Source organism: Miniopterus schreibersii (genome assembly GCF_964146895.1).
Source record: "Miniopterus schreibersii genome assembly, chromosome: 7".
NCBI lineage: Eukaryota > Metazoa > Chordata > Mammalia > Chiroptera > Miniopteridae > Miniopterus > Miniopterus schreibersii.
The window spans coordinates 54,861,861-54,889,120 of NC_138108.1; the positions used below are offsets into that span (position 1 = coordinate 54,861,861).

Below are 27,260 nucleotides of genomic sequence, written 5' to 3' on the forward strand. Positions count from 1 at the left end.
TACAGATACACACAATTTCATATTTTAACAAGCCCACAATCAGGTTATGTTTTACAGTTACTGCAGCCAATAGCAGTATGCATAGTATTTGGTGCCTATCTATGTCCCCATTCGGTTCTGGCTCTTCATATTGTCTTGTCTTAAACTGAGTCTTATGTATTCTTGGTATGATGCATGTTGAGTTTAATTACCTTTTAAAATGTCTTCAGAGAGATCACCCAACAACTTGATATTGAAATTAAAAAGTTGTTTATGTGAAATGACATGGAAACAGAGCTGCTTTATTAAAATAACTATTTATTTTTGGAGGAATTAACACAATTCATTATTTTGTTACAAAGCACCAGCCAAGTACTTTGCAGAACCTAAAGAATAGAAATACCTACAAGTAGATGAAAATATATTACCGTCTTAAAGCTAAGAACATACAAAAGGATTGATTATTACATGAATAATCGAAGCAGCTACACCAGGTCTCGTTTCTAATTCACAGCAACAGGGTGTCCAAATGCCTAGATAGTACCATATTTTTGCACTAGATACACGGTGTACATTTCATTACACTAGTATTACCTTTTTCTTTTTAAGTGCCATTTTTATCGCTGGTTCTCATCGATCTTCAGCTCACTTCAGCCACTTTTCTTGCTTCCTATATTCACTGTGGATACTTGTAAATCCCCACAGTTAGCAACTTTCCTAGTCTGTAGATTTCATATTTTGTACTCTTAAATTCTGGAGAGTAATACAAATATCATTTAGCCTGAGCACCCAATAAAACCTTCTGGAGTTTTACTTGGTCTGTCCTAGCAGGTCACTTATTCAATGACAAGTAACAAGCTATGCCTCCCTTTACACAAGACTACATTTTCTTTACCGGTTGATGAGAATATTGTGAGACAAAAACTAAACCTTACGGAAGTGAAGATATCTGAACTCTATTTTTTTAATTTTATTCTTAAGTTACAGTTTACATTCAATATTATTTTGTATTAGTTTCAGAAGTGCAGGTGAGTGAAGATATATGAACTCTTTTGCTGCCCTTCGTATTTAAGCCCCATCCTTTTCAGAGAATAAAATTATATTAACTCACAGTGATTTACTTCTCTCAAAGTCATGTTGGTCGTTACCCCTATTTGTTCTGCTCTTTGAGGTGTATGAAAAACAACTGCCTTTTTTATTTATTCCTCTATTTTTTCAATATCAAAGCAAAATGATTAACTTTTAACTTCTAAAGTCCTCACCAGTGTGTCCCACCCCCCACTTTCATTTGGATTTCAAGGGCCCTAAGCTAAGTCCGCTGCACATTTTCCATTGTAAAGATGACTTGATCGTAATCTTATAAAAATTTCAATCATGAAAGGCATGAAAAATCAGAATCTCCTGAATATTGTACATAGTTTAAATGTAATCCTTCTGAAGTTCATTAGGCAACTTGTATCAGTACCTAATTCCATATTGGTCTAGTCCAGGATTAAATGTCGAGGCGATGCCTTGACCAAGAGCCAGGGCACCCAGCTCCTTGGTTCCTGACAGTGTGTGCACCTGGCAGACAGTGTCTACATTGTGCATTCCCTACCTGGAAACTGTTTCATGGTCCCTCCTCTATATTCATCCAGTTGGGGACAAGTTGAAACGTGTTTCCTAACTCAAGTGGGTCCTCACTTCATTCTTCGTTCCCTTTATTTTGGTTTTCATTGAGCGTGAACAGCTGGGAAAGCGCTCCAAACACCCTCCAGCCTCTCCACGTGAGGCCGTGACCGCTTTCTCCCTCACACCTGCCCCATCTGCCCGAAGAGAAGGGAGAAAAAGGCTGGGTCCCTCAGCCTCGGAGATGAAGTTCTGCTTAACACACTCCACTCCACCCGCAGCAAACACACACTAAAGCGTGGAATATTTTACATCCTTCACTTCATTATTTTCTAGTTTCAGTAGAAATTATACTTTTTCTTTTATATATCCCTATCTTTTCACCCCTTCTACTTCCATGAAGCTATTCTAAGAATTAATCAGAGATACAGGCAAAGATTAATGTTCAGAGAACCCTATCAGTGTCATTTATAATATTTAAAACTGTAAATCCTTAAAAGCAGCTGGAGTGTTTAACAATCAAGGATCAACTAAATAAGTTGTGATTTGTGCAGTTGACAGAATGCCAGGCAGTCACAAAATTCCTGACTCAAACAGTATTTATTTACAAGTAGAAATCTTCAATCTATATTTTTAAAACAATATAAATACTTTCTAAAATGATGAATGAAGTAGCAAATATGCAAATAATTATAAATATATACACATATATTTACATATACATATATGTATAAAATTCAGAAAAATTAAAGGACTATGTAATAGTGTTAATTACCTCTTAGTAATGTAAAAATATATGTAATATTAATTTTTATTTTTATACTTTTCTTAATTTTTCAAATCTTCTGAAAAAATATACACATTATGTTATAAAATCCAAAAAGGACAACAGTTTAAAAATTCAGAAAATCAAAAGCAACACAGTGTATAAATAAGAATCAAGTAAACAGCTGTAAGTCAGGCAGAACTTCAGCATTAAAATAACTGGAAACTAGTATAGACAAAATTGGGGAATAATTAGGCAATAAGAAATTGTCAAAAAGTTAATAAAATATGATTTTGGATGTGATGTGGCCAAACCTGCCAGTTACCACACCAATATGTATTCTCTCCTCCCTCAGCTGCCAAGTGCACTGTGATGCTTTTTGGCCTTTGCCTGCCCCAAATGTAGACACAATGGCTGGAACTCTAGCAGCTGTTTTGAGCACATGAATCTTAGAAAGGTTACAAGGATCCAAGATCTCTGGTGATATTATAGAGTGATCTTATCAGGCTTGGATGACCAACATCAAGACTTCATATTTTGTGAGGAGAAAATAAAGTAATTTTTTTAGGCCACTCTGAGTATATATTGAACACAATTTCTCTAAGTGATACATATTATCTAAGAGTTTGTAGGTAAGAATAAAGAAAATGTTTCTCTGTCATGGAATGATTACTTGACCAGCATATATATTATCAAATATTAGGGTTCACATGTCAAGTCATACTTAAACTGAAGAAATATTTAAAGAAGTTTAGAGGAGAAAAATGCAAATCATTAACATTTAGAAAATTGAGATACCTTAAAAATGACTCAAACAGAGAAACTGGCATCCCATACAAGGAGATATTTAGTATTTTAATTATATGTAATTGTATGAAGGATCACTTTTTTTTAATTGATTTCAGAGAGAGGAAGGGAGAGGGAGAGAGAGATAGACACAACAATGATGAGACAGAATCATTGATTGGCTGCCTCTTGCACGCCCCCCACCGGGGATCAAGCCCACAACCCAGGCATGGGCCCTGACCAGGAATCAAATTGAGATCTCCTGGATCATTGGTCAATGCTCAATTGCTGAGCCACGCCAGCTGGGCTGAAGGATCACTTTTAAAATTAGATTCCAAGTAATAAAATAGCTTTAACAGTAGCAGGAGAAATTACATTAGACATAAAAAATGAATTTCCAGAAACTAAAGATTGTTTATATATTAGTTAAACACAAAACTTAAGTATTAAAACTGGGACCTTTCAAATACACGGTCCAATTAGACATGTGGTGTGAATATGGGATGAATGTGTTAGTATTATATTATGTTTTTTGGTTAATAGTTGTGCTTTCTTCATATGGTATGCCACTGTTTAAACTTATCATATTAGTATTGATTTCTTCTAAGGATAAGTTAAAATTGATTGAAAATGTATCATTTACTCCACTACACCACCGAACATAGGGTGTGCCAGGTTGTACATTCCAAAGATGGCCACAACATCTTCCATCCCACATGCTTTTGCATTGTGACCTTGACATCTATTCATCAAGAGATAAAGCTATTTCTTTATTTCCTGAAATCTGAGAAGACCCTGGAACTCATGTGACCAAGAAAATATTGTGGAAGCAAAACTGTACCAGTTTCAAGAGTAGCCTTTAACTGGCCTGGCATCTTCTATTTCCTGACTCGTGGAGCCTTCTACTGTCATGTAAAAGTACAGGCTACTCTGCTGAAGAGAGAGGACATTTGAAGGGCAAGGAGGCATCAGAAATGTGAGTAAAGAAACCATATTGGACATCCAGCTCAAACTTTAGGTTACTCCTGTCCCAGCCACCTGATGGCAACTGCATGAGAGATGCCAAGCAAGGATCTCCAAGCCGCTCCCAGTAAACCCACAGAACTATGAGAGATTATAATAAATTGCTCTTCTAAGTAACTAATTTTCAGGATAATTTCTTTCATAGCAAGAAGCAGAAAAATGTGACCATCCTAAAATCTAGAAAAATAATGCAATAATTTGGAATCTTTTATTTACTTATGTATCTGAAATGATATATATGAACACATATTGCCTGAATGTGGATTGTTTGCATGGTTATTAACCTATTTTTGTTTCTGTCTCTACCTTTATCTATGCAAGTTATCTTATTTTTAATTAAAATTATTCCCAATGGTTTCCTGGAGAGTTATTGATATATATACTAACACAGATGTTACATATATACATATACATACATAACATATACACATACACACAGAGTGCATTTGGGGGTCATTCAGCCAATATACAGAATATATATCAGGAGCCTGAATGTTGTTCCTGTGTGAAGAACTGTCAATGTAAAGAGCAGTTTAAATTTGTTTTCTGTGTTCCCCCAAAGTGGAACTAAGACCAATGAGAAAAGTTACAGGAATCAAATATAAGTTGAACACAAGGCAAAGCTCTCTTACTGTCAGGAATGCCAACCTAGACTGGGCTGTCCTAAAAAAGGGTTAAAGGCAGAGTTCAAGAAGAAGTTGGATGTCCATTCTTCAGGAATGTTGAAATAGACATCACGTATTGGCTAGTGGCTAGAATTAAATGGTTTTTAAGCACCCTCTTGAACCCACAATTTTGATGAATTTGTGGTGATTATCCTTGGATTAGATAACACTAATATTTTTTATACCCACCATATTCCAGAAAAAGATGCCAGGAGTGCCATAAAGATTCATCCAATAGAGCATCATTAACTTCATAAGTGTTTATCCTACTGAATCAATATTTTACACGTTTTCAAGATATTTATTGAATGACTAGCTATATTATGGATTTCGCTAGATCTCAGGGGAACAATAAAAAATGTAATGTCTCCACAGTGAAAATGCTTACAATTTAAAATGAGAGACAAATGAGGATACAACTAACCAAGGTGATAATGTGGTTTAAGTGAGCAACAGCAATAGGAACAAAGTGCTATGGAAACAAACAAAAAAAAATAGAATAATTCTGCTTTCAAGATTTGGGAAAATACTTTAAAAAGGGGTGCCACTTGAGCTGACTCCTGAAATGAGGATATAGGTAATACAAAGCTGAAAGCCATGTGAGCAAAGGAACAGAGTTAGGGACATTCATGCCATATCCAGGTAATGGAGAAGTAACTCGGTGAGTCCTACAAATACTTCATTAGATGGGAGTAAAAGATGAGATATGAAGCTGCAAAGGTCATTTGGGATAGATTTCTATGAAGGATCTTCAATGATATGTTAAAGAATTTAAAATGTAAACTGTAGAATTTGCAAAGATTTTTACAACCAGGAGCAACAGGCTCAGAACTATATTTGGAGAGATCCCTCTATTGGCAATGTGGGGTATGTAATGAACTACACAATGTGAGCTACTTTATTTTAGAGAAACATGTCAGTGTTAGGTTTAGACTAGCCACAACCATAACTGAGGGCAGGTGGTGTGAAAGGGTCACCCCTCAAGATCCCTTTCAATCTTAAACTCTGTGACTTATGTCCCTTGTGAAGCAAAGGAATTTCAGACAAATTCTTATAAATGACAGAGGTGGCAGGACTCTTGGGTCACTCTGGTGGAAATCATAAAGACATTGCTATTTCAAATACCCAATGAGTTTGACAAGAAGTATATAAAGTGAACAGTCTTTGGCTAGCTGACAATGGAATTTGAGAGGAAAAAAGTCACAAGATAGACATTAATATAGCACAGTGGAAAGACATATTCAGCTATCCTACTGGGAAAGCCAGACAGAAATTTGACTGACCTAAATCATTTGGCCTGCATCATTTTCCAAAGTAGCATCTACTGCTTTGGAATGCCCAGGGGACCTATCTATACATGTGCAATCTAATTAAATGCATATAGTAAGGACTTAATCGTGTAGGGCATTTTGCTAGGTACAGCACAAAAAGAACTGTGTTAAACTGCCTTCTTGGATTTCATAATGTACAAAAAACAGATACGTGTGGATATACATCTACAATTTAGGAAGCTAGATTAAATAATTCATTAAACTATAGGAATAGGCAAAAACGTACATACTTACATGGAATGATTCATGAGCATCAATAAATGGAACCAATCCCTGATTGGTTCCATTTCAAAGGGATACATAGCTAAGGGTCAGAGAATAAATGCCAGTGACCAGATCTCACTCCTGAGACTTGCCGGAAGAGAAAAGGAAGACTCTGCGCTATTCAGCTTTAATAGCGCTGGAAGCCAAGGTCAGTGAAGCAGTCCAAGGCACAACATGCCACAGGAATGCAGGTACTTGAAGGGAGGAGGGACAGGGCAACCACGGCACAGCCTCCATCTGGGGATATAAGCTCCTTTTCTTTCCTCCCTTCCTTTGTGTTATTGGTGTTGGTGTTAGGTCACTGCAATAAGCACAATTGGCCTTGGAGAGGGAGATCTGTATATGGGTGTCAGCAAAAAGGTAAAAATTCATGAAATTTCTAATAAACAGAAGATGTGAACCTGAATTGAGAAAGTAACATGTGGAAAAGTTAAAAATTGGAGTGCAGTGTGAATTTTATCCCTGAGAATAATACAGGGTGTGTGACATCAGAATTCTTAAGTCCTCTGAATGACTGGCTTGATGGCAATCAGCCAAGCATCCCATCAGATCAGAATTCTAGATACTAAAGAACCTCACTGTCCTTGAAGCCCCTGCACAGTGAATGAACAAACGAGACACACATTTTCCTATAAAATTCGGTCATGAATAACACAGTATGCACACATTAGTTAGAAAACACAAAGCAGAAAGAGTAAAAATTCTAAAAAATAACAATATGTAGTAATGTGTTCATGATTCACGAATCTATAATATTGCTCATATAGAAAAATTATGTTTAATTTGTTTACGGTATACAAAACCCTTTCTTGATAGAAAAACATGGCCTTATGAAAGTATGCAGCTCTCTTTTGCAGATGTTTTTCATCTCTGAATGAGGAAATAATCCTCAGAAGCAGGAATGAGAATATCATTTTTTTAATAGTATGAGAATTCAAAAAGGAAGAGACCTGACAGCAAGCAAGCAGAAGTACAAAACACACAGAAAAGAGGATTTGGCCTGGTGGATCCCCAGGGCTTTAGAATTGCAAAATCACTCAGTAATTGCAGGAGGTGAACATGAACCCATTGCTGAAAACCAATTGTTAGCATGTGCCCTTTAACAAAAGTTTGGAGGTGGTCCTGATCTTACATTTACATAGTGCCTTAAACTAAGTAGATCCCAAAACTGCTGGCCAGATTTATTAATTGATTATGTGCTGGCTGCTTAAACAGGAATCATTTCATGCACCGATAAATTATTAAAATGTGGCAACATTTTATTGGCCCACATTTTATATATTATTATGAGATATAGCCACATGGCCAATTAAAAGTGCATGGGTACTTAGAGAATTATAATAAAATACAGATGCACATAATACATCTTGATTAAAACACATAAAATGTTTCCATGGCAAATACTATATACATATGTGATTAAAAAAATAGATGGACAGAAAATAACATCATTTATAAAATGACTAAATGTAGGAGTTTTAGGGTGTGTTAGTGTGGGGAGGAGTGACAAGGGTGAACAGTTTTAAGGTTGGCTAAATACTCAAACTACTGAATTAAACCTGACAAAAAAAACTCACACTGAAAATAAGGTTTTAGACAGAGAAGTTCAAAAAGGTCAAAACAAACTTTATAGTTAATAAAGCAACTAAAAGTTAGGAATAAGCTGAATTACCATAAAATAAGACCAGTAACTTATATTTAGCAAAGATCTACGCTTAAAAATACCCAGGGAACCCATAAAATGAGAACTCAACTTTCAGTAGAAGTCCTTTGGGAAACACACACACACACACACACACACACACACACACACACACACACACTCTGAGCACCAGCCCTGCCTTATGACAGGAAACAATATATCTGCTGATTTAGTGTCAAAAATACATTGCAAAATCAATCATATTGCTAAATCTTTCTGTTATCTTGGTTTTATATTTATAATAACGGTGCATATATTTTGTAAGTTACTAACTTACAAAGCACTTGTTAAATAAAGTGAAAACTGTTCACAAAGTACATTTATAAGGTTAATTATCAGTGGACTATCACACTATAAAATAATTATAGGTGGTGTAATATTTTGGCAGATACGTGCAACAATACAAGAAAATCAATGGTCTCTCTGTGACTTAATGTAACCACGGTTGAAAATGGTCAACCTTACGTATGGTTCACAGACGAAGCAGAAGTTATTACTTGACTTTAAATGTTTCCTGGGTAGAAATTCTTTATAAGGTTGTTAAAGCTTTTCTTTTTAATCACTTTTAAAATACACTAAGTGGCACACAACTTCAGGATGAGAGTCAACAGGAATACTCAGCCCATGAAAGCCAGGGAGGGACCCATTATTTTAGGTAGCGCTAGAAAATTGTTTGAATCACTCTATAAGTAGTAATAGGTTATTGAAATAATTTTATTACTTGCAATACGAAAAGGATTTTTAAACACAGATGAAACATATCTACTACTTAATAACCTATATAATCACTTCTTATGTAATAATCTCTCACGAAGCATGAGTTAGCCCTTCATTATTTTTTAAAATAACTATTCTTCATTACTGAACATGAACATGTTTTTGGAGTTGAGGAAGTTGTAGGTTACATTAAACAATTAATCTTGGTACAGTTCAGCAGTCTGGAAACAATTCAGAAATAAATCAAAAACAGCATGCTGCACCATTAGATTCCCCAGCAGTTTATTAATTTATGTATAATCATCACTTGTACAAATTATTGTGAAGGAGCTGACAAACTATCAATGTTCAAAACAACATATTTTCTTCTTGTGATAAGAAAAGACAATTGGAATTCAAATATTTCTAAATGAGAAATCAATTACAATTTGTTATTTCAAATTATGTATTCACCTAAAATAAAATAATAAAAATCAGAGAATCTCCCATTCGACATTTATAAAAATCATGAAAAACAACTAGACATCACATACTAAAAATAAAATCTGCGTCTCTCAGCAAAAAATAATAATGTTTCATCTTTTTCATTCAGGGAGCAAGGCTTTAAACTTTTTACTATTTTTCATATTCGCGCATGCAAAAAAAGCAGTCGTCTTTCAATTTCTCTATGGATTAGCCAAGAAAAAAATAACACAGTCTAAGCTGATCAAAAAATTAAGTGGAAAAGGGTGGATGAGTGCATTTAACCAAGAACAGCCAACAGAAATCAGCAGTGACCTTTGAATATTCCAAAGAACGTTAAAGGCAATAGCAGAAGCTTACCACCCTGTTTCTAAGCTGGGTCACTTTCTGCAAAGTGGCATCTCAGTGTTAAGCGTTATGTACAATTTGTGCAACATGATAATACCTGACATGATATGATATGATATGATATGATATATCCTTCCCTTCACACACTTACCTTTTCTTCTCTCTTATAGAAGATTTCTAAATATTTCAATAATACGGTTTTATGGTGTTTCTATTTTGCTTGGCTTCACTCCTCTCTTTGACTCCTATTTACTTATTCCCTCCCGGGACCTGAGTTTGCAGTTAACTCCTTACAATAATTCTTCCAGGGCTGAAAATTTTATTTCGAAAATCGGTTAAGCAGGCCAGATTTACCAGGCACCCGTCAAACTAAACGCCAGCAGAGGACCCTGGAAGAGGAGATGCACTAGTTATAGCTAGCATTTGTTAAGCACTTGCTAAGTGCCAAGCACAAGAATCAGTACATTACATGCACTGTCATCTGACAAGCCATTAAAGTAGTTACAATTATTAAGGGGATGGAAGTAAGTACCTAGCTCTTAGTATTGTGAGAATTTAATGAGCTAATATTATGTAAAGCACTTGAAAGAGACCCTCATGCCCAATTAGAGACCTGGGTTACATTAGTGTTAGCTGTTATTATTACTACTACTCCCTTGTTAAAGTTGAGGTAACTAAATTCCATAGAGGCTATGTAACTGCTTTGTCATTCTGCTAGTAACTGGGTGATTCAGAATGTTTAAACTGCATTTATGCAGGCACCACAGTCTTAAATTTATGTCTTTAACATAACCATGCTCCACTGCCTCCTCCAAACTTATCTTGGATTCAGGGGTAGTTCATACACTAAAGGTTCTAATAGATTGCCAAGAACTTCACCTTAAGAGCAAATTTAATAGACCCTTGATTTATCAAACCAGGTGAGATAACAGGACAAACCAGCTCGCAATGCCCTGGAGCCACCATCCAAAAACCAGATCACTGAGAAAATGATAAAAGGAGGTAACCCAAGAGACTGTAATCACAACCTGTCAACAGAAACCATACAGTCACAGCTTTAAAGAATGCCCTATTGTTAATTTACTTTTCTCATGTCAGAATCACCTTATCATTCCATATAATACTAGATTTTAACATATCAATTAAAAAGAATTTTCTTTCTCAATTGTCCACAAAAGCTTTGTGTCCCACGCATCCCATCTCATTCCTCTCCTCCCCTTTACCTCTCTCCTACAATTTTCTTTTGGTTTGCTGAACTGATGAAAGATGATGAAGCATACACACATATAGACACACAAAGACACACCACAAAATTCTTCCAGCAACCAGCAGTTTAGTAATTTCTTGGGGGACCCATCTGTGTTCTCACATTCATTAAGAATAGCTAGCATCTTTAAAGCAACTATTTCTGATTAGCTACAAAATTAAAGTGCTCGTCCAAACAGTAAGAAGCAGAGAGAACTTCAAGAGCAGCTGCCAATCTAAAATGACAATGTCCTCACATCTGTCCAAGGTTGAAACGGCCATCCTTCATGTTATTTCTTCTGTGAATCTGCAGACACACCATGTAATCACAGTAACTGGTATAATTTAACAACACAGGGGACTATAAAATTCACCATCTCTATATGGAAGCCACTACAAAATGTTGTTTAAAATTGTTTAGCATTTAAAATGTATTGTTTAATATGTTCATGAAAACAGGGGTGGAATGGAGACAGGGCTTTTTAAAGGATCATTTGTTAATGCTTTAAAAAATGTTTAAATAAAATAATGCTTTGACTAATTTAAAAATTTCTATCAAAACAACCCTATTTGGGAAGTGATTATAACAGATTAATAAAACTAAAGATGCATGATTCTGATATGAGTTGTCAATTCATTTAGATGAACTTAAAGGAGAACAAAGACCATTGTTAAAAAGGCAATTAACACCTTCACTCAAATAAAGAAGTTGAGCATAAAGTATGGTATGATTTCACTTATATGCAGAATCTAAAAAACAACAACAAACAAATGAACAAACGAAACAGAAACAAACTCATAGATACAGAGAACAAACTGGTGGTTGCTGGATGGGAGGGGAGTGGGAAAAATTGGGGAAAATGAGACTAAGAAGTACAGACTTCCACTTACGAAGTAAGTCACGTGGATGTAATGTACAGCATAGGGAATATAGTCAATAATCATGTAATAACTATTTGTGGTATCAGACTAATCATGGTGATCACGTCATAAGGTATATAAATGTCTAATCATTACGTTGTACACCTGAAACTAATATTGTATGCCAATTACAATTAAAAAATAAGAAAATAATCTTCAATCAGTCTTGAGTGCTATCATGCCTAGAAAAGTTCATTTCATTTTCAAAGAAAATAATAGTCCTATCTTTATAAAATAAACACTAGAATATAGAGTGATACAGGCTATTTTTTTTTTCTAACAGTTGCCTCATTTAAATTTTTGTTGCTGTTGTTAATCCTTACCCAAGGATATGTTTTCCATTGACTTTTAGAGACAGTGGAAGGGAGACAGTGAGGGAGGGAAGAAAGGAGAGAGGGAGGGAGGGAGGCAGGGAGGGAGGCAGGGAGGGAGGCAGGGAGGGAGGGAACGATGTGAGAGAGACATACTGATTGGGGCCCGGGACTGAACCTGCAAGCCAGGTACATGCCCTTAACCGGAAATCGAACCCCCAACCCTTCCTTGCAAGGGCTGATACCCAAACTACAGAGCCACACTGCCCAAGGCCAGCTGCCTCATTTTAAAGATGAGAAAGCTGAGATTCAGAGAACTTGAATGACATGCTACTGAATTTATTAGTCGCTTTGTGAGGACTAGAATCCAACTCTTTCCTCTTAGTCCCATGATCCTTTAAAACACTGTAGGAGATGACTGCTACAGCGTTTAGTAACAAAAGTTCCCAGTATTTATGTTGCTTTATACAGTGCAGTCCCCTCTCCCCCAACCCCAACCAGTTCCTTTCCCCAAAGAACATCACCTCTAGCTCTACAATAGAAGTTTTCATTCAGATGACGTTTTGTTATTGTTAATTCTCACCTGATGATATTTTTCCCATTTTTAAAGAGGATGGAAAGGAGGGAGGTGAGAGAGAGAAACATCGTTGTGAGAGAGACACATGGATTGGTCGCCTCCCTCACGCTCCCTGACCTGGGACCTGGGACCTGGCCCGGGATCAAATGTCTTCATGGACCAGGGTGATTCAAAAGAGAGTGACTGGAATCTATGGAGCTTTGGAGAGTATATAACCACATAAAAGCAACAATATTTTTTAAAAATCAAATTAATTAAAACATAATGTGACCAAACAAATGGACCCAAAGTATTTTAGACGTTATCTAAGTTACCGCACTTACTACACTCTCCACTTTTGTACCCTTCCTCTTATTATAGTCATTTTTACTCCTCTTAGTTATCTTTTGGACTTTAAGAGATACATGATCACTGCCATTTCTTGTATAAACTACAGACACTATCTATCTCTAAACTTCATTTTGTAAAATGCTAATTTTCCAAATCCCATCCTTTCCTCCTGGTTTCTCCAACCCCTACACCTAACTCCCAACCTCTGCCATCCGTATGTTTAATGTGAAAATATTGCCATTGTCGAAAATATTTGCATGCTGTTCTATGGTCATAATTATCTTCCACATTTTATCTGAAAATTGATACTAAAAGTTGAAAATCAGTAAATACCATTTACATTTAATTAATATAACAAATTGTCCATTTCAGGACCAGCTAAAGTTCTATGATTACTTTCCTTCTTGCATAGTCTTTTATTTTTCCTGGAGTTTTTAATTTTTTGCACTATTTTCCTTTGTCTTTTTAAATATTTCTTGAACATTAAATGTATAATGTCCCCATTTAATTCCAATGCCTTCCACCAGCCAGAGGCCTCCATTTGTTTACACTAATCCTATACCAGATTGAAGTAATATGAATTGTCTTCTAGGACTATTTCATAGCTAGCATGTCATGTCTTTCTCTTAATTATACTTTGCTAGGGTTCAAACTCAAGTAAATTTGTAAGAAAGGTTGCATTTGAGGAAAATATGGTTATTCCTTTTAGGTCTGAAAATGTCTTTATTCTACCCTTGCACTTAATATTTTGAGTGGATATGGAATTTTGAGATGCAAATCATCTTCTTTCAGAAATCTGAGAATTATTCTATTAATTCTTTAAAGCTTGTTCTAACCGTATATTTTTCCTCTTACAGAGGTCCAATTAGCAGGAAGTCACACTTCAGGGAAGTTCACAGTAATTCATCTTTTCCATTTTTTTGTTTGTCTGTTTGTTTACACTGTTGAAAGATTTTCTCTGTTTAAAATTACAAATTTTCCCTTAACAACTGATTTGAAAATCTTTCATTTTCAAATTAAAAATTCTTGTTTATTTATTGTATTTTTTCCGTATTATTCTCTGGTGTTATGAATGATCAGTTCCCTGCAAGGTCATTATTTTATTATTGGTTTGCATTTATCTTGGTCTCTCTTTTTCTTCTTGCAGATTTTGATAATTTTTTTTTCTTAAATTTTTTTCTGAATGTCTGGTGATCCTTGGATGCTGTTTTATATTTAAGAATAAAAGACCAGACAATGCTTAGCCCTCTGTACTTGCTGGGTCTCAATGATTTGAAGACTTTGCTTTAGGGTAAGCAGAAGCCAATCATTAGGCTTAAAGACCCCATGTGCCAAAATAAAAGGAACTTTATTCTACAATTCGAAGATTCATCCCTAGTTGCCCTTTTTATCCCTCAGCAGTCCAAATAATTTCATTAGCGTGTGTTGAGAGGGACAGTCTGGAAGGGTAATGAGAAAAATCTTGCTATAGGGATGTGTACTTAGAAGTAGAATTGGTGACTAGAAGGCTGGCTCTTCGAGCTCTACATGTTGATTAAATATTTTGTTTCAGCCCCAATGTCTCACTTCTGACTTCTATTTTTCTTGGTATTACTGATCTTCAAGCCTTTGGGGGTTTGTTAATGGCAAAGTGGCTTCCCCTCAACTTCAGGCCACTGTCCTATATCTTAGGCAGTTTCCACTGCCTGGCTTCACTCCATACAATTTGTAACAGCTTGATAACTTTTTGATGCTTTAATTTAATGCTTAAGTTAATGAGTATTCAGGAGGGAATTTAAAGATAAAGGTATGTCTCAATCCTTCCTCTTAAAATGGATCCTCTTCTGTTTAAAAGCAATTCCACTGACCTGAGGAAGCTACCCTTAAAGCACCTGAAATGAAGAAAACCCAAGAACAAACTAAATTATTACAGTGTTGCATATTACCATAGTCATGAGGACAATAATGCTGTTCAGATTGATTCCAATGAGGCTGTCTATTGAAATAAATGCAAACTGTACATCTGCATGTATCTTAAGGTACACAAGTAAAAGTAGTACTACTGATTTCCTGTTTCTGAAATGCTTTATAGTCTGTCCTTTTTGTGGGGAATGAGACAACTGATTAACATTCTCAAAAGAAAAAAGATTTATTGAAGTTCAAAATTATTTAATGAGATAGCTGCAAATATATTTGTGGAGGTTATTTTCCTTACAAAAGGACTGGAAATGATGCATACATGTTATCCCATTCAAATTAGAATTTTATATAGATAATAAGAATTTGTGCATTGTAGAAGCAAAATAGGCCCATTGTTGTCTGCTCCAGCAAATGAAGTGTCTCATAACTGGCAATTCAATGTGTTAATTCAGCTGCACCATCCAATTACCTACAATTCATCTCAACTTAGTGCACAACAATAAAACTCTTTTAAAATCTGTGACAAAATGTCTGCTCTAGGTTTACCAAGTAGGGAAAATACTGTCCCAAAATCAGGGAATGGGAGCCACAGAAAATAAATTATAAAAATTGTTCATCTCAATCTAGCAAGAGTACCATAATGATTTTTTTTACATGAAGTCAATAGTTTAGAGTTAATAATGAAACACATATTGGATGTTTTATAAGGAAAATCTGACCAAGGAATATGAGAACTGCCTGGCAACCAAAACTGGCATCCCCTCAAATACACAGCATTCCCTTGGAGCCACGGGCCTGCCAACTGCCAACTGACCACAGGGCCCAAGCACACAGTTCTAAAAGTAGACAAAGGTAATGAGATGCGAATTTAGCATCCCCAGCCTCCTGTTAAATGACCCAGATGCAAGAGCTAGAGCATCTGCCTCTTACCTATTCAGGGACTAAATGATGAAATAAACAGAAGCTCTCTTCTATTTACTTATTTTTTTTAGAGAATCAAGACAACTAATAGTCCAGTCCTGATACCTGAGAATTTATTAAGCCACAGAAGATAATTTAGAGAGCATCATGCAGATGAAGAAGGGAAGGGAGGAACAGGAAAGATATGAGAGAAGAAAAAGAGTACTAGGAGATTATAAAAACAGTGTTTACTTATTAAGAAAATACAGAGTTACACTGAAAATCCATAGGACACGGGTAAAATTGGTTGTGATCAGGGACAGGCTGATTTCTAATATTTTTCAAGACAAATGATACATAGTCCCATTTGAGACTAAACTATCAAGAGAATCAAAGAAATATGAGCCTTGAGGATTCAGAAAAAGAGGTAGAATTTGCTGTGAGAAAATGAGAAAAGACTGTATTGTTTTGAAACTAGGTTAGTCAGTAATCTCATGAACCCTCACTTTTTTACAGAATCTGAAAACCAAATTATCTTTAAGTACAGATTTTTTTCAAAAAACAGAAAATAGGTGGAGTGACTCATTACCAGGGGTATCTAATACAAGTCATTTACATAATCTAATCAAATATCAGTCTAAATTAATTTTTATTTCTTAAAAGACTAAATAAAAGTCTAATCAAAACACTGTCTTAGTGCATTAAACAAAAATGTTAAATAACAGAAAGCTGCTGAAAATCAACCAAAGGTCAGGAGTAACGAAAAAATGCACGTCTAAGAGGGATACATCAGTTCTTCATAGATGACCAGTGATTGCAAATTAGTATAGATCTTTCATCATATAAAAAGCTTACAAAAATATACATGAGAAAAAACAAAAATTTCTGTAGGATTTCCCTAATCCTTTCATATATATGAATATGTCCTAGTGTAATATAAAGAATTTATTAGCAATATTACCAAAAAAAAAGGTATTTACTAGGTTACAGATCTAGATTTTAGTTATTGATTACAGTCTATATTTAGAAATCTTATTCAGTTATCGATTCCAACTGTTTTTCTTCCTGTCTGCATCACTATATGTTAACTCCTTATGTGTTTGTTTGTTTTCTCTGGGGCAGGGCAGGGTCTCAAGAAAGCAGAGACGACAATCTACTTGAAGAACACAACTTTAATTTCTCCATGTTCATTGCCCCTTTCATAATTAACTTTCTCTCTTAACCTGGTGCCATGACTTCTCAAAAGGAAATATTTTTGTTTTCGCCTCTAGAAGTCTGAGTTGGTCAGGTTTTCTTCCTTCGCTTTTAAAGGCAAAACTTACTCAAACAGAAACAAGACAGAAACTGAAATTCCCAGTTATCAAACTGTCAAATCTGCTACTTCGAGCTTTTGACCTAAAGCAGGTTGTTTTATAAATCATTTCATCAAAATAGCATAGACCTTACCCACCACTTACCAGCTTGCTCTAGACAACTTAACTTCTGTACGTCTCAATTTCCTCACCTAGCCTGGCCGGGCGTGGCTCAGCGGTTGAGCGCTGACCTAGGATCCAGGGGATTGGGGTTCGATTCCCGGTCAGGGCACATGCCCGGGTTGCGGGCTCGATCCCCAGTCGGGGGTGTGCAGGAGGCAGCCGATCAATGACTCTCTCATCACTGATTTTTCTATCTCTCTCTCCGCCTCTCCCTTCCTCTCTGAAATCAATAAAGATATATTAAAAAAAGAAAAATTTCCTCACCTATAAAGTGGAGGTACTGGTCAAACTTACTTTTGGAAGTTGTTATGGTTAAATGAATATCTGTAAAGCACATTTTATTGAATACATTGGGGTGACATTGGTTAATAAAATTATATAGGTTTCAGGTGTACAATTCTATAATACCTCAACTATATATTGAATTATGTGTTCACCACCCCAAGTCTCCTCCCATCACCATTCATCTCCCCTATACCTTCTTCTACTGTAAAGCACTTTAAATGGAGCTCAGAACATAGTAACATCTGTATTTGTTAAATAAATAAAAATTAATAAATGATTCTTAAAAATTATGTACTAGAGCTCTAGCCAGTTTGCTAAGTGGTTAGAGCATTGGCCAGCAGACTGAAGGGTCTCGGGTTTGATTCTGGCCAAGGACACATACCTCGGTTGCAGGCTTGATCCCAGGCCCTGGGCGGGGGGTGCGTGGGAGGCAGCCAATCGATATGTCTCTCACATTTATGTTTCTCCCTCTCTCTCTCTCTCTCTCTCTCTCTCTCTCTCTTCCCCCCCCCTCCACTCTCTCTGAAAAGCAATAGAAAAAATATCCTTGGGTGAAGATTAAAAAAAAATTATGTACTAGAAATAGACCAGTTGCTTTGTAAATATTTATAAAGATATATTCAATGTACCCATCCCAGGCAAATGAGAATCTGTATCAATGGGACCTGACAATCTATTAAAACAAACAAAAACTTCTTTAGGTAATTTCAATTTGCAAACTGGTTGGTGAGCAATGACACTCAACAACGTCTTAGGTCATGTAGCTAGATCTCACACCCCCCACCATCACTCTTTTCCTCTCCAATGGCCACAAGAGTCACTATCAAAAACAACTTGGGATCTAATAGCACCAGTCAGTTTTACAAAAGCAGTTAGAAGTTTAGCTTTGGAATTTTCTTTCTTACCTAAAGCAAAACTGCTTTGTCCTCGCCAAGGCAAAGAAAGAAGTATATAAAAAAACACAAATGATTCCTAAAAGTTGAGACCACTAGGTAAGGCGAAGAAGAGTAGGTTGAAACATGCACCTTGTGTTTCTGCCCAGCACTCATTCCTTGCCACAGGACACAGACTGGCACCATCTTAGTGACAGCGATTTGTGGTTAACTACCAGGAAGGAACAAGTCACCCCGATCCTCTTACCCTTTCAACACACAATGAAGCAGTCAACTGAAGCTAGAGCAATTGTTAGCATTTTTCTTAGATCCATACTTATTGCCCTGAATTGCAACTAGAAAGAGAACGGAACAGCCATAGGGGCTATGTCTCATTAAATCATATATATGATGACCTTGCTGGCTTGTGCTGTGTGGGTGCATGGGGTCCACAGGGTGGGCAGAATAGTATAGTGGTTTGGGCTAACAAGGATTCCCAGTCATAGTTTACAGAATGTGGTGAAATAAATTACCAATAATCTGATGAAATTTTCATCTGTATTTGTTAAATTAGAAAAATCAGTGCAGTGTAGAAAAATGCACAGGAAGCTAAATTTATTTTAAGAACTGTATTTTGAGATTCAGTTCTGCCATCTTAGTTGGTGTTAAAATGTCCACTCGTGTATAAAATGACGGTGATATAAGTAGACTTTGTAAATCATTCTCACTGTACAACAGAAAATGTTCACATGGAGGTTGCACTCATTTTTTTTTTAAAAATGCATTAGTCAGCAAAAATGTCAGACTGAGAATGATTAGCACACTGGCTTCAGAGACAGAAAGCACTGATGTGATCCCTGGCCCGACTACATATTACCTAGTGATTCTGAGCAAGTGAGTCCTCATTTATACAATGGGGATGGTAACACTACTTATTATTCACAAGGTTTTGCGGATAAAATGATAAAATGTGGTAAGACCTGTCAGAGGTTTACTTACCCACAGCAGCCAATATATTTTAGTCATTTTGTCAATTTATAACTAAATTAACCACATTAACTCCCTCAGAAGTAAATTAAAATGGCTATACCTTCATGTATATTTGTTCCCAAGTATTTTGTCTCATTTTCCTTTCATTAGACTAATGGTAGTATTGCATCGGGGTCTTGATAGTCATATAAATCTTATCCTTTCCATCTAAAACTAATTATATAATAAAAAACTCAAGAGAAAATTAAGTCAGTTATGATGCCTCTGGTCTGCAGGAAGGTAATCCTCCCCATATGTCAAAATTCATTTTGTTAACAAAAAAGAGGTGCTGTGCTTAGGGTATCAAGCCAATTAATATTAGACATGGGACTAAGTTGACATTTACTACTATCTCTGAGGTGTAATTTGGATGATTCTGAATATGTAGGCTGTGCTTTAAAGCCTCCTTTCTGTTTACAAGTGGCCGCTCAGCTCATATGTTATGTTCACCAAAGTGCCAACCAGCAGTTTAATCACACTCTATCCTATAATGTTCTACAAGAGCTGAAATGAGACTTAAGTAACCATCCAATGTACTTTAATGTATCAGATTCCCAATTAATTCCACTTCATGTTAAAACCTTAATATGACATATCTTAGTTCCCATCTATCTTAACAGTAAGTACTTCTTTAAAAAAATTCAAAAGAAGTCTCAATATTTAATACAGTCTGTTTAATTTTCTCACATAACAGAAAATATGATCACAAATATGTTCCCATCTATGATGGAGCAGTCACTACTTCCCCTACATCCCTCTCAAGTTATGTTGGGAGGATTAACCATTAATATGAAGCAACTGTTTTAAAAACTGATATTTTGCATCTGGCTTTAGTTTTATTGTACTGGCTGGACAATTACTATAGTTAAACACTAAGAGAGAAACTGATAGTTCATGAGGACTGTCATAATTATGTGGATATCTGAGTTTAATTGAGTCCTTAGAGAAAAAACCTATCGCCCTAATTTAACTTACATTTTAAATGTTAGGGCCCAGCCAGATTTTAATAATCTTTAGTAGTAACTTTTAAAAATTAAGAATTTCACCTTAAACAAATAGATTTTGAGACATACTAAGAAAATAAAATAGGAAAACTGGTAGCTAAAAATGAATTTTAGCTAATGCCTTTACAAAGGGCATTAGGACATACATTAACCACACAAATATCTTTAGCCACCTTTCATTATTTCTTGGTAATCAAGCTAAAAACCTCCTAAATATTTTATTATAAATATACTACATTGAAAACATACACATGGGTCTAAATCTGAATCAAGAAGAAATAAGTGTGAAATGAGTAAGGTCTGTTTGACTTATATTTTGCTCCCAAAGATAATTTCTTATAATGCTCCAAGTGAATGACCAACTAAAACTGAATTAATGTATTCATTTTCATAAATTTCTTTGAATTCTCTAAGTATTAAATTTAGCAATGGAAAGCTAGACTCTTCAAAAACATGTATGCCCATAATTAAATGGCAGAAGTCTAATCTGTTAAAATGATAAATGGTTGAGCAAAGCAGACGGTGTTGGATCTGTAAATGTGATTTACAGGTTCAAACATACGCTTAGTGTATATGGGGGGGCAATGATGTCAAGAAATATCTTCTAATAGATTGTCAGAGTTAATATGAGCATATTTACTAAATTCCTGATTTGATATTTCACATATATTTATTCTGATGACAAAAGTAGAAGGAAGAATTTAGATTAGAACAAAAGTCCAGCTAAATTTTTTAATAGCCAGGCCACTAGTAAGTATGCTCACTCAGACTTCAAAGCAGTGATCCTGTTAGATCTTATTAATTTAAGATGTCTTTATGTTCCTACTGCTGATGGTGACACAAGCCCAAGAAGGTGTTGTGTTAAAAGTCAGTCAAAATCAGTTATTTTATCGTCTGAGGTGCCACTTGAGACTACCATGCCTAAGAAGTCAAACCAGTTAAAGAAAAGAACTGTAAAAACTGTTCATTTCCTTAAAGCACAATGAACACTCACCACATACGTGTAGTATTGTGATCTATTTCACATGTTGGGACTGTGTTAATGCTTTGCTCTCGGTAACTTCCCTTACTTTTCTCGTTATTCAGAAACATCAATATTCTCTTCATTTGACCAACCAGAAAGAATAAAAATACTCACTCACTTGTTCTCTCACCCTCTTCTTAAAATGACAAAGTTTCAAAAAGCTGCACAGTCTCTATTACATGGTAATGTTCCTGTTACAACTACCACTCTTAAAAATCAAGCTGGCAAAATGGAAACATATTTCACTCTGACAGAACTGTCTGACCTGAACATATCTCAACCAATATCAGAATTTCATCTTTATGTCTTTGCTATTTTAAAATACAAAAATAATAATAATTATGTAAAGTATCAGGTGATTTATAAGTAATATTGTTAAAGCAAAATTGCCTTGAGCATGATCTTGAACAATACTCATGGCATATCCCCAGCTGTATGAAGAGATGACTATCAAATCATCAGAAAAGCAAGACTGAAGCCCATGGATTCCTACTAGATCGTGTATCAGGAGGCATTACATTTCCAAGTTCTTTGGCAAATTCTTACATACATGTACTATCACACCTCTCATATATATTCGGAGCAATAAGGAAACCTATAAATTATTTAAGGTAAGTGATTCAGTTTGCAGATCAATTTATAAGCCCCAAATATTTTAAGCTGATACATCTGTTCTTTAATAGAGAACTTTTCACTTGTTAAAAACCACACAAAAGTATTCACCCACAAATGATGCCATGTCCTCATTTACTTTCAGGTAGGAAGATTGAAAAATGCCACCATCAAAGCCTCTAAACTCATTTCTTCTGTTCTGCAATGATTGTTAAAGAACATCAGCCAAATTAAAGACTTGCAGAGAGGGCAAATTCAAGCAGTGACTGAGCTAAAAAGAAACAGAGGACTCATGTTTCAACATCCCTTCTACTAATCCTCTATTCTCATTCATAAAAGACTAAATGAAACAGAAAAAATTCAACTTCTTCTGTGTAGGCTCATAAGCATAGCTGGTGACTTCAAAGCCTATCATCAGTTGCATGCTAATCAACCAACAAGTTTTTATTAAGCACTTACTAGTTTTCCCACACTGAGCTAGGGTCTGCGTATCTGAGACACACCCAGGCCCATTCTGGACTCTGAGATCCAGAATTAATGTACCCCAAAAGCTTTCTTTTCTCCACAAACCTGATCTGAGACACAGTGCCTTGCAAGACCTGAAATGGGATGAGCATCACAGAAATAGTCAATTAGAAGCATTTTTTTAAACAAGCAAGAGCAGCTGGGGAAAATTCTCGGTGGAGTTGAAGGTGGGCAGGGGCATAAGAAAAAGATGTGAAGTCCTGGTTTGTGGCAAACAGTGTGGAGAGATGCACTTTTCTGACGTTCAAAGCCAGCCTTTGCCTATGAAAATTCTCCAGGTCTATCTATCTCTGAAGTCACTGGAACAGGGTTTCAATATTATGGCTCTAGTTCTGCAGGAGAGGGGGAGTTTGTAGAGATCCGGGGAAAGGAAAGATTAGTAACGCAACACAAAAAGTCACAACGAGGAAAGGAAAGGACGGGCCAAAAGGCAAAGAGAATGATCTGGGAAAGTGAGAGGTCCAAAGTCAGTCGCCAAAAGATTGACCTTACTCTTCAATATTCTCAAACCAGCAGGTTTCCTTAACACTAGAGGGCATGAATGCAAACACAACACACACACACACACGCACACACACACACACGCGAGAGAGGTAGCAACCTTGAGCAAAGGCAGCCTTCATATAAAGCCAAAGATGTGAGGACTCCAAGGAAACACGAAATTTCAAGGCACAGCCAAGTGTCTTTAGCCCTGCAAGGAAAATCTCTGGGCCGTGTTTCTGGGAGGAGTGGCCGCGATCTGTCCCAGGAAACCCGCTCGAGGACTGGGGGCCCAGGCAGTTTAAAGGAGGCGGTCCCCCAGGGCTCCTCTCCCCCTCTAGTGACACCTTTGCCTCACGAAAGCTCCCACCCTTTCGAGATTAGTTTCCACCGGACCTCTGAGCTTCTGGGCTTGTCTGCCCGCTGCCTGTGAGGCTGGAGATGTAGACTCCCTACCTGGAAATTCTCCGGATCCGTAGCCAAGGACCGGGGCGAGGGGAGGGGCGCCCGCGGCTCTCGCGGTCCGAAGCGGCAGCCTCCGTGCGCCCGGGCGAGCAGCGGCGCGGCGCGCTCCAGCCCGGGAGGGGAGGCCGGCCCTCGCGCCCTACATTCAGCCCCCCGACTTCACGGCCCGGACCAGGCAGGCGGCGCCCCTCCCCGCGTCCCCTCTGGCTCCCAGCAGGAAGGTCTCTGTACCTGAAGGTGCCCAGAAGGTTGGCCAGGGCGTGCTCCCCTGGCCAGGGCGTCGCGGGGGCCGGCAGCCGCGCTCGGGGGAACGAGGCGGGGCGGGTGAGAAGGCAGACGCAGAGGCGGCGGGCGGCGGAAAGGGAGAGAGGCGGGCGACGCGGAGAGGGGAGCTGGGGAGAGAGTAACAGGGACGCGGAGACATCCCAAGAAAGGCGGGGAGAAGGAGAATGAAAGAGAAACCAGGAGAGCGGGGGTGGGGGGTAAGGGAGCCAGAGAGAGAGAAACTGAGTTGAGACAGAGACATTCGGAGAGAATGAAAGGCACGGGGCACTCAGAGAGAGCCACAGGGAGGCAAAAAAGAGGAAGGCAACCGTCGAGGAAGACACCCAGATACACTCCCGGGGTCGGGCAGTGTGAAAGCGCCGGTGCAACGCAGCCCGGCCGCCCGCAGCTCGCAGGAGAAAGTTGCCGGGGTGCAGAGGCCGCACCGCCCCTGCGCCGAGCGCCACCCGGGCGCGCAGGGAGGCCGGCGCCCAGCGCAGCGGGGCAGCTGAGAGCGGGGAACGCGGCGGGCGGCGGCGCAAAGTTCCGAGCCTCGCGTCCTCCCTCCGCACTTGCGGCGGCAGGAGACCGCGTCCCGGAGCTCGGAAACCCGCCTCGCGGCTCCGCCCGCGCCCCTGCCCCGGGACCCGCCCGGGGCGCCGGCGCCGCTCCCGCCACTCGCAGCAGGACTTCGCGGAGCACCACCCCGGCGCTCCGGCCGCCCAGAGGGGACTCCCCCAGACAAGCCCTAGGAAGAAAGGGGGAGCAAGAGAGACGGAGACCTGCTGTCGTGGTCAAGGATCCCGCGAAGAGGGAACGGCGGTCCACGCAGGGGATGCAGCCTCCGACCCAGCCCGGCAGGCGCCCGCCAGCCGCTCGGAGTGCCGGGCGCGCCGAGCCCGCGCTCACCTGGAACCCGGGCCGGCCCGCGAGCGCCCCGCGCAGCCCGGCTCCCGCCCGCGCCTCTTCACACTTCCCCGCGGGCGGAGCGAGCCGACTCCGGCCTCGGCCAGCCCCAGAGAGGCGCCCTCATAGCGCAGCGGCGGGCGAGGGGCGCCGTGAGCGCGGCGAGAGCAGGCGCCGAGGCCGGGGAGGCGCAGGAAACCGGCGCAGGGTCCTAGCACATTGCCGCCCAGCCGAGCGCTGCCGCCGCCGCCCGGTCACTTCGCCCCCGGCCCGGCCCCCGCCCCCCTCCCACCCCAGCCCGCTCCCTCCTCGCCCCTCCCCTCGCGCGGCCCCTCCCCTCCCCCTCCCGCAGCCCCAGCCAGGAGGCCTCTCACAGGGCTAGTATCATTTACGTAACCAGCACCCCCGGCCCTCCTCCCCCGCTCCCCGCGCCTGCTCCTCCCCGGGCTGGGGCGGTGCGCGCCGAGCTCGCTCCAGCTGCTCCTGGAACCGCGGCTGGAGCGGTGCGCGCAAGTCCCGCGATACTTGGCGGGCACGGCCGCCCAGAGCGACCCTGGGGTCGGCTCCTCTCCCCCTCCAGCGCCCCGAGACCCCGGCCGCCCTCGGACCCCACGGTGCTGAGGCCGGCTTGCACCCGCCGAGCCCAGTGCGCCCGCGAGCCCCCGCAGGACGCTGGGGGTCCGGGACGGCCCCGGGGACAGCCCGGGCTGCGGCGCCCGCCGTCGGCTGCAGTGGCCGGAGGCGCGCTGCGGGGAGCTTGGGGTGTCGGCGCTCCGAGGCGGCAAGGACAGGGACCGGGGCGGCCTCGCGTCCATTACTCTTCGTACGCCCGGCCAGGGTCCTAGTGCTCCGTTAGCAAGCGCGCTGGGAACGCAAAGCGCTTCCTTGTGCTCTTAAATTTCTCAGGAAGATGAAAAGTAAAAAGTATCTTCCAATTTATATCCGTCAGGAGGGTATGGTCTTAACACACAGGCACCTTGAAGTACCTGCACGCTTGCATTTCCAAAGTAAAGTTAATGGGCAGTCGTTTCTAAGTAAGGGTAACGTGAAGTGTAGCAGAAAAGCCACGGCACTGATAAGGAGTTAAAATACATGTAAGGCTTTTAGAACAGTGCCTGGCACAAAACACAGGCGTCAAGACTCCGGGGAGCGTTAGCATCTGAAGCCTTGGGACCCCTCCCGCACTGCCACGCGGGGGGTACTCTTCTAGGAAACTGGGCTTGCTAAATTCAAGTCCCTGCTTTGTCGTTTATTCACTGTTGACTCTTGGTTAGTTTTCGCCCTCGGCTTTCTTCATTCTCCGTTTTTCTGTTTTTAAGAGGGAGCCAAATAAGGGTGTTTTCCTCCGCTCCCAGTGTCATTTCACCAGTCTTAGATCCCTCGTAGTTTATTTGGCAAAACTGGGGGACGATATAATAGCTACTTTAAAAATATTGGGTCGCATTGTAGAAACATATTAATTATAATCGAGTATGTCAGTGAAATTATTGATACTCATAAAAGGCAATTTCTAGAGATGTTATCCTTAGTAACATGAATCAGTTACTACTACTAATACCAGCAGGTAAAAGATTTGGGTTCTAATCCTGGCACAGACACATAGTAGACATATATACTTTGAAGAATATAATACCCCATCCTTACGCTCTTCATCCCTAAAAAAACCATAGGAATACCATTTTGCAATCTTTGTGATAATATTTCATTAAGGCAAGAATAGTAAACTAGTCGATAAAAGTTAAGCATAACAAGACATTGACATCATCTCAAAGTAGCTCCCAGGGAATTATTAGCTTTTACTTTACAAAATTCACTATCCCAAAGCTCAGTGACTAAAAACAATAAACTAAATATATAATTTCTCAGGGTTCTGTGAATTGTCTGGGTGATTTTCTGCTCTGTCTGGCTCAGTTGGGGCTGGATGATCTAGGATGGCCTCACTCACTTGTCTACTGGTTGGCAAGCTAATTGAGGATAGGGCTCAGCTGGGATGGTTCATCTTTGTTCATCCTGGTCTCTCATCCTTCAGTAGGCTAGCCTTGTCTTCCTGAGTAGTGGCATCTGCAGGATTCCCAAATGCAACAATGGAGTGCAAGCTCCAATTCAGAGCACTTTTCAAGGTTCTGTCAACACACATTTACCAATGTCCCATTAGCCCAAGGAAGCTTCATGGCCAAGCCCAGATTTAAAGGTGTTGTAATAGACTCCATGTTTTGAAGGGAGAAACTGAAAAATCATGTTGCAAAAAAGATTGTACACACAGATGGGAACCACTTGAGATCATTTTTTGTAATCTACCATAGGTTTTCCTTAATTACCAGAAAATAAAAAATTTCTTGCGGTGAATAAATCTAATAAAATTAGCTTAACTTGAATGATCAAGGTTAAAATCACCAATAATGGGACCAGGTGACATCATGAGCTTCATGATGTAATGCACTAAGAAGTACACAATAAAATTTATTTCATATTCCAACCCCCCCCA

The 27,260-nt window shown here is 39.3% G+C and overlaps 1 protein-coding gene across 1 annotated transcript in view; it reads right to left on the reverse strand.

Moving 5' to 3' along the window:
- GALNT13 (polypeptide N-acetylgalactosaminyltransferase 13) overlaps window positions 1-25,047 on the reverse strand; it is a 417,763-nt gene extending 392,716 nt beyond the window's left edge. The window contains exon 1 of the mRNA XM_081141998.1: window positions 24,652-25,047. The gene's annotated coding sequence lies outside the window, so the exon portion shown is untranslated. The remainder of the gene's footprint in view (window positions 1-24,651) is intronic.
- Window positions 25,048-27,260: the final 2,213 nt, after the last annotated feature.